Raw genomic sequence first — 6,829 nt, 5'->3', positions numbered from 1 at the left:
ATTTGCCCCAGCCTCATTTCTGAAAACATGTGTCTCAATCTCAACTGTGACTCTGGGGATCTGGATACATGTGCAGTATGACAGATGCATTGCCAGTCGAATAAAATGATCAAATGCATGGGATATTTTTATGTATCTGAGCGGTGACTGGGAGGTGACTCCAGTCTTCCTGCTCTCCAGGTACACTATCCTAAAATGGCCACTAAGATCTCTACTGAGCATGTGCAGAGCCATCTTGAAACTAAGTGAGAATGTGTACAGTGACATGGTGGGAGATATAAGTTTCCTGCTTAGCCACTTATGAGAAACCTGCTTATTACCTGATATGAAGCTGTTCCAGCATCCCAGCACCGCTACCCGTTTGCAGTATACACTCACTGGCTGGTGATGAAGTATGAAGTACACAGGTTTTCATTCCCTTTCCTTTATTGTGCAAGTGCACAAGTAGCAGTAGGAAGACCTGCTGAAAAGCATACCTCCCAACTGTCCACTTTCAGGGGCACAGTCCCGTTTTTCTGGGACTATCCCACCCATGGGCTGCAATGGGTGAATAGATACCGTACAATGCACACTAGGCTCCATGCCCTTTTCAGCAAGGCTCCGCCCCCTTTTCAGGCACTTGCTGCTTTCAGATCCAGTAGGCCATTTGACAATTTGGTTAGTCATTTAGGGGACAATGCTATTTCAAAATACAAATATTTATACCATGTACAGTATACAGGGACTGGATTACTGGTCTGGCAGTGTACACACTTGCTTAGGGCCTGCCAGCTGCCCTAATTACAATTTTTTTTGTTTTATTTTTTTAATTTACTAAATGGCCTTTGGGGCCAGAAAGACAAGGATTCATGTAGGAATGGTGTGGTTTCTGCTAGTAACCTAGAGGGTTACTAGTAGGTTGGCTGCTATATTCACAATAGCAGTGCAGCACGGGTGGTCCTTCCCTATTGCTCTGTGTGAACTCATTCAACCTCAGTCATGTTAGGCTGAGCACCAAGGGTCAGAGGAGTGTGACCTGACTAGAGGAACCCCAGTACTTACCAGTGGGATATGTCGGGATTCCACTGTCGGTCTTCTGATCCTGACTGCAGCCCGCTGGAATATATGGGCCTGGGTTATATTGGGTTCATTGTATAAAAACCCATTAAGGACCCCATACACTAGAGCAATATTGTCACTGAACTAGCGCTAGATGCTTGTGCACTTGGGGATTCGTCCGATGTCCGGGACGGGGAACTGAGGCTGGGACGGAACAAAGAGGGTCGGATATAAGCCCTCCTCATGCAGGTACCCCGACGTAGGAGGGGTGGTGTTCACCGTGGTGATTGAGGTCTTGGTAGAAGTCTGGTGGTGCGTGACCATGTCGGGTACTGTTGTATAACTGGAAGCGTGACAGTGATCTGGGCAGGTACCGGGTATGTATATACGTCGGGCTCGCAACAATGATCTGGGCAGGTACATGGTATAACGGGTTTGCAGCAGTGTTCCGGGCTGGTACCGGATATAATGGGTTTTCAGCAACGATCTCTTCTCTTAAATAGATACAACAGAAACAATACAGAGACCGGTGCTGGCTGTGCGGATATAAATAATCTGGACGGTTTGTTAAATTAAAAAAAAACATTTATTTACCAATGAACATTCAAAAAATATATATATAAAAGGGTATGCATATGGATAAAAGCTAGTAAAATGTAAACAATGCCATAGAAATGGTTTGAATTAAGCTGCCAACCAATTGAAATATTTTTGAATTCAGCCGATCCACCAAAAAGGTTCCTGTAAATGAGTCCTCATAGGCTGGGACCACCACCAAATAATAACAGTCAGCAATAAACACTGGATATAATACTGGATGTCTTGTAGCCAGCGAAATGCGTAGAGCCTGAATTTGATAGCCGATACCACACCAGCGATCTTGGATTCCTGATATCGACCTTTGGCATTTATTGGACACTGCAACTCCACCACCTGGATTATCAGCACAATGTGTGTATATTTTAGGTGCTAAGGGGTAGCAAATGAGTTTGGGGCGTGTTTGCATTAATGGGTGCTGGCGTGTATCTGTGCTGTGATGGGTGCTGGGGGTATATGCAGTATTGGGTGCTGGGCTTGTATGCAATGATGGGTGCTTGGTGTGTATGCAGTGATGGGTGCTGGGTGTGTATGCAGTGATGGGTGCTGGGTGTGTATGCAGTGATGGGTGCAGGGCATATATGCAGTGATGGGTGTGTATGCAGTGATGGGTGCTGGGCCTGTATGCAGTGATGGATGCTGGGTGTGTATGCAGTGATGGGTGCTGGGCGTATATGCAGTGATGGGGGGGGTATGCTGTAATAGGTGCTGGGTGTGAATGCAGTGATGGGACTATATGCAGTGATGGGTGTGTATGCAGTGATGGGTGCTGAGTGTGTATGCAGAGATGGGTGCCTGGTGTGTATGCTGTGTTGGGTGCTGGGTGTGTATGCAGTGATGGGTGTTGGGCGTGTATGCAGTGATGGGTGCTGGGTGTTTATGCAGTGGTGGGTGCTGGGTGTGTATGCAGTGATCGGTGCTGGACGTATTTGCAGTGATGGGCGCTGGGTGTTTATGCAGTGATGGGTGTTGGGGGTAAATGTATTAACGCGTGTGCGTCCAACTCAGAATCAGGTCCTCTGACAAGAGAGTATCCAGCCCCCTTAACAAGCCACACCCCTTCAACAGGCCCAGTCTTCATTAGGGCTGATCCCAAAATTTTCCCGGGCTGGTTTTCCATCCCAATCCGCCCCTGATTTTAATTGATAACAGTGCAGAGCGGCATAGAACAAATTTTTTTTAATACATGTGACGCACACATCCATACAGCACACACAGCATACTTGCATTAATGCACATAGCATACATACAGACACATACACACAATACTTAAAAACACCCAGAGGGTTTACACACACACACACACACACACACACACACACACACCATGCATGCACATAACATACTTACGCTCACATACATACAGACACACACATATACATACATAGCATGCAGTACATTACATATAGCATAGTTATACACACACAACATACACAAATATTACACTTGCAAACAGAGAGCACACAGCATACTTACATACACAACTTGTCCGTTGTGGGGGCTAAGCTGCTATAGGAGCTGCGGACCTCTTTCGTAGCCCTGCTGGGAAGCAGGGCTGCACAGATCTTCTAAAGTCCCTCTCTGTGATTGCGGCGCGCTGCCCGGCCTCCCACTGCAGGTTCGGCTATCAGCGCTCTGCATCAGGTATATGAAAGCTACCTGACGCGGAAGCGCTGACAGCTGACCCGGCAGTGAGAGACCGGCAGCTCTCTGATCTCCTCTGCCTGGTGCCCGCGGCTGCTGCAGAGACGGAGACATGACCCTCTCCAGGAGAGACACAATGCTCTGCTTCTGGACTTTTCACTTAATGTATGATTGCCGGCACCTGTTTTGAACAGGGTAATGGATAAGAAAGGTGTTTCAGCAAAGGTGATGGCAATTATATATTAAGAGGGAAGTCCAGGAGCAGAGCATTCTGTCCCTCCTGGAGATGGTCATGTTGGGAGGTATGGTAACACACCCCTAGCAACCCTAGGGGTGTCCCAGCAGCAAAGACTATGGGGCTAATTCAGTAAGGACCGTAAAAAGTACAAATTAGCAAAAACTGCAACCAATCGCAAAATTGCTAAAGCATGCCCAAACGGAAAATCTGCAACACTAATTTAATGTTCCAAAAAAAGGTGGACTTATCAAATTTGCAAATTTTGCGATGAGATTTAAAATTCTGCATTTTTTGCGAAAAAACTTACACTTAGTCACATTTTTTGCTTAACGGTTTCTGATGTCACAATTTAACATTAGCCACACATAACATTGAGCCAACCATGCCTACTAACAGGATGCGTCGAACAACAAGACGAACTACTTCCGCTGGTGAATCCACAAACGCAGGCGGAAAGAGGGAAAAAAAATAGTTTTTTTTAATTTACATACATGACATATTAATGTTTGTTTGTTATTATTAACATTCCTTATGTTATTGTTTAATGGGAAAATATATATATTTTTTAAAGTGGTGCATAATTAAAATGTCAACAAAATCACAATTATTGTGGTGATGTTATTGAACATATGTTTCTTTGTCAGGGGGGGGGGAACCTTACACATGTACAGTATGTGGTTATGATTTTTGAAGATAATAATTGTTTAGGTCTGCAAACTCATTCTTCTTTACCCCACACAGTGCATGTTTTGCAGGTCTCCTCACAGAATCACAAGTGAAGTAATTAACTCCACCTGCGGACCTTTTAAAATGTGTCTGTGAGTAATTAATACACCTGTGCAAAATGGGTTACCTGCAAAACATGCACTGTGTGGGGTAGCCCGGGAATTAGCATAGTTTGAAAGGGTTCTAAAGCAATATCCCAGATCGAACGTCCTGGCATTTAATCCCAGGTCACGACCTGGGTTGAAGCCGGAATCGACCCGGGATGCATGCGGTGTGAAAGGGTAATCCGGGTCAAGGCGACCTGGCACCCGTTCTCTGCATAGGAGGAGGCGGCGCTTGGAGATTATCTCCAAGCGCCGCCTCCTGTAGCATCAGTGGTAACTTCACCAATCCGGCAATATGCCGGGTTGGGCTGCAAGTCTGAAAGGGGTCTCAAGCCGGGTCACACCCAGGAAGCACCTGTGTACACATTCCCGGGTGCGACCCGGCTATGTAAGTCTGAAAGAAGTATTATTGGTATGAGCCTGATAATGGTTGCTTCCTCATCAACTTCTCAGCCTTCTCTCTGGGGACTTCTCCAATGCTGTGCACAGCCACAGCAGAAGGTACAGTTCAATGGTACAGTACAGTTCAATGTAAGTAACTTCCCTTTTACTCTTTGTGTCTACGCCTGACTCCATTCCATATTTGCCTTACCCTCTGTTTATGTCTGCAGTTATCTGTCCCACCCACTGTGTGTCTGTCTCTCCTTTATATTATTCTCTGCTGTTACTGACCCTTGCTTTGTATCTCTGTCTCCACTTTTGTTAGTTTGCCTGTCAACAATTGTGTCCCTGCACTTTTATTTCTCCCTTTTGTGTGCATGTCTCCCATTGTCCTCCCATCCCATTTCCTCTCTTTTTTTTCTTCCATCTGCGCCCATAACACTCTGTCTTCTTGGTGGCCAATCTGAAGTAAAGTGGACAAACGGATGCATGACCACTTACATACAATGCTACATAAGTGAATATACAATTTATCCTAGTGCACATTTTAATACGTTTTTTTTTTTAAATATATTTATTGGGTTTTTTCCACAAAAGACATAGAAAAACCATGCAGTACAGTACAATACAAAGTGCAGATGAAATATATGCCTGGTACAGGTAGGCAACAGAGGGTAAGACTAAGCATTGAGAACCACCACTGACGCTGTGGGTAAATGTAAACAGCGTGGGAAACCGTGTCAATGCAGCTTCACACCAACAGTAGTACATATTGTCAAAAGTCCAGACCCAAAGTGCAATATACAGTATAAAATCTGCACACTAATACATACTAACGAAATGAATAATTCAGCAACAGAGAAAGAAAGAAAAATAGCAGAACAACAGAGACATGGATATGAATTAATAGGGAGGAGGGGGGGGGGGGGGGGGTTACAGATGCTAAAACCTCTGAAGCACGGCACACACATAAGTAGCGAAGGGACCATCCCGCTCCGTGCCAATGGGAAGGGAACGAGTGTCACCTAGGGGCCAGAAGGGGATTATCACCAATAGAAATACATAATTTGCGATAAGAATCCCAACTAAGGGAGTCAAATATTTTTAGAACATGGAGTTGTTGGGGAGATGGCAGAGAGTCAATGGTGGTCATTCCGAGTTGTTTGCTCGGTAATTTTCTTCGCATCGCAGCGATTTTCCGCTAATTGCGCATGCGCAATGTTCGCACTGCGACTGCGCCAAGTAAATTTGCTATGCAGTTAGGTATTTTACAAGGTTTTTTCTTCGTTCTGGTGATCGTAATGTGATTGACAGGAAGTGGGTGTTTCTGGGCGGAAACTGGCCGTTTTATGGGAGTGTTTGAAAAAACGCTACCGTTTCTGGGAAAAACGCGTGAGTGGCTGGAGAAACGGAGGAGTGTCTGGGCGAACGCTGGGTGTGTTTGTGACGTCAAACCAGGAACGACAAGCACTGAACTGATCGCACTGGCAGAGTAAGTCTCGAGCTACTCAGAAACTGCACAGAGAAGACTTTTCGCAATATTGCGAATCTTTCGTTCGCAATTTTGCTAAGCTAAGATTCACTCCCAGTAGGCGGCGGCTTAGCGTGTGCAAAGCTGCTAAAAGCAGCTTGCGAGTGAACAACTCGGAATGAGGGCCAATATACGGTCCCCACTTCTTGTAGAAATGCAGAGCATTACGGTCAAGGTCTGGGAGAGTAGATTGACGCTCAAAATATAACGTAGTAGTAAGAAGGGACTTGAGGTTAGCAAGAGAGGGAGAAGGCAGAGAGTCCAATGATTTAAAATTAATTTCTTTCCCCAAGTAAGCAAAACATACAGAAACGGGACATAATGAGCTTGAGAGGGGGGTAAACACCAGGCTGTAGTGTTAAGGCCAAGGACCGCTGTTGGGTCCAGAGGGAGCACAATCTGGAAAGTAGATCTTACATACCACAGTATCTTATTCCAGAACCTTTTAATCTTTGGACAGTGCCAGAAATTGTGCATAAAAAGGGCATTCGGTGCTTTACACTTGAGACAGTGTCCAGAGTCTGTGGAGACCATATATTTATGCTGTCCTGAAGCAATATAAGCCCGATG

The sequence above is a fragment of the Pseudophryne corroboree genome, chromosome 7 (genome assembly GCF_028390025.1).
Source record: "Pseudophryne corroboree isolate aPseCor3 chromosome 7, aPseCor3.hap2, whole genome shotgun sequence".
NCBI classification, from domain to species: domain Eukaryota; kingdom Metazoa; phylum Chordata; class Amphibia; order Anura; family Myobatrachidae; genus Pseudophryne; species Pseudophryne corroboree.
This window is presented reverse-complemented; position numbering follows the sequence as displayed.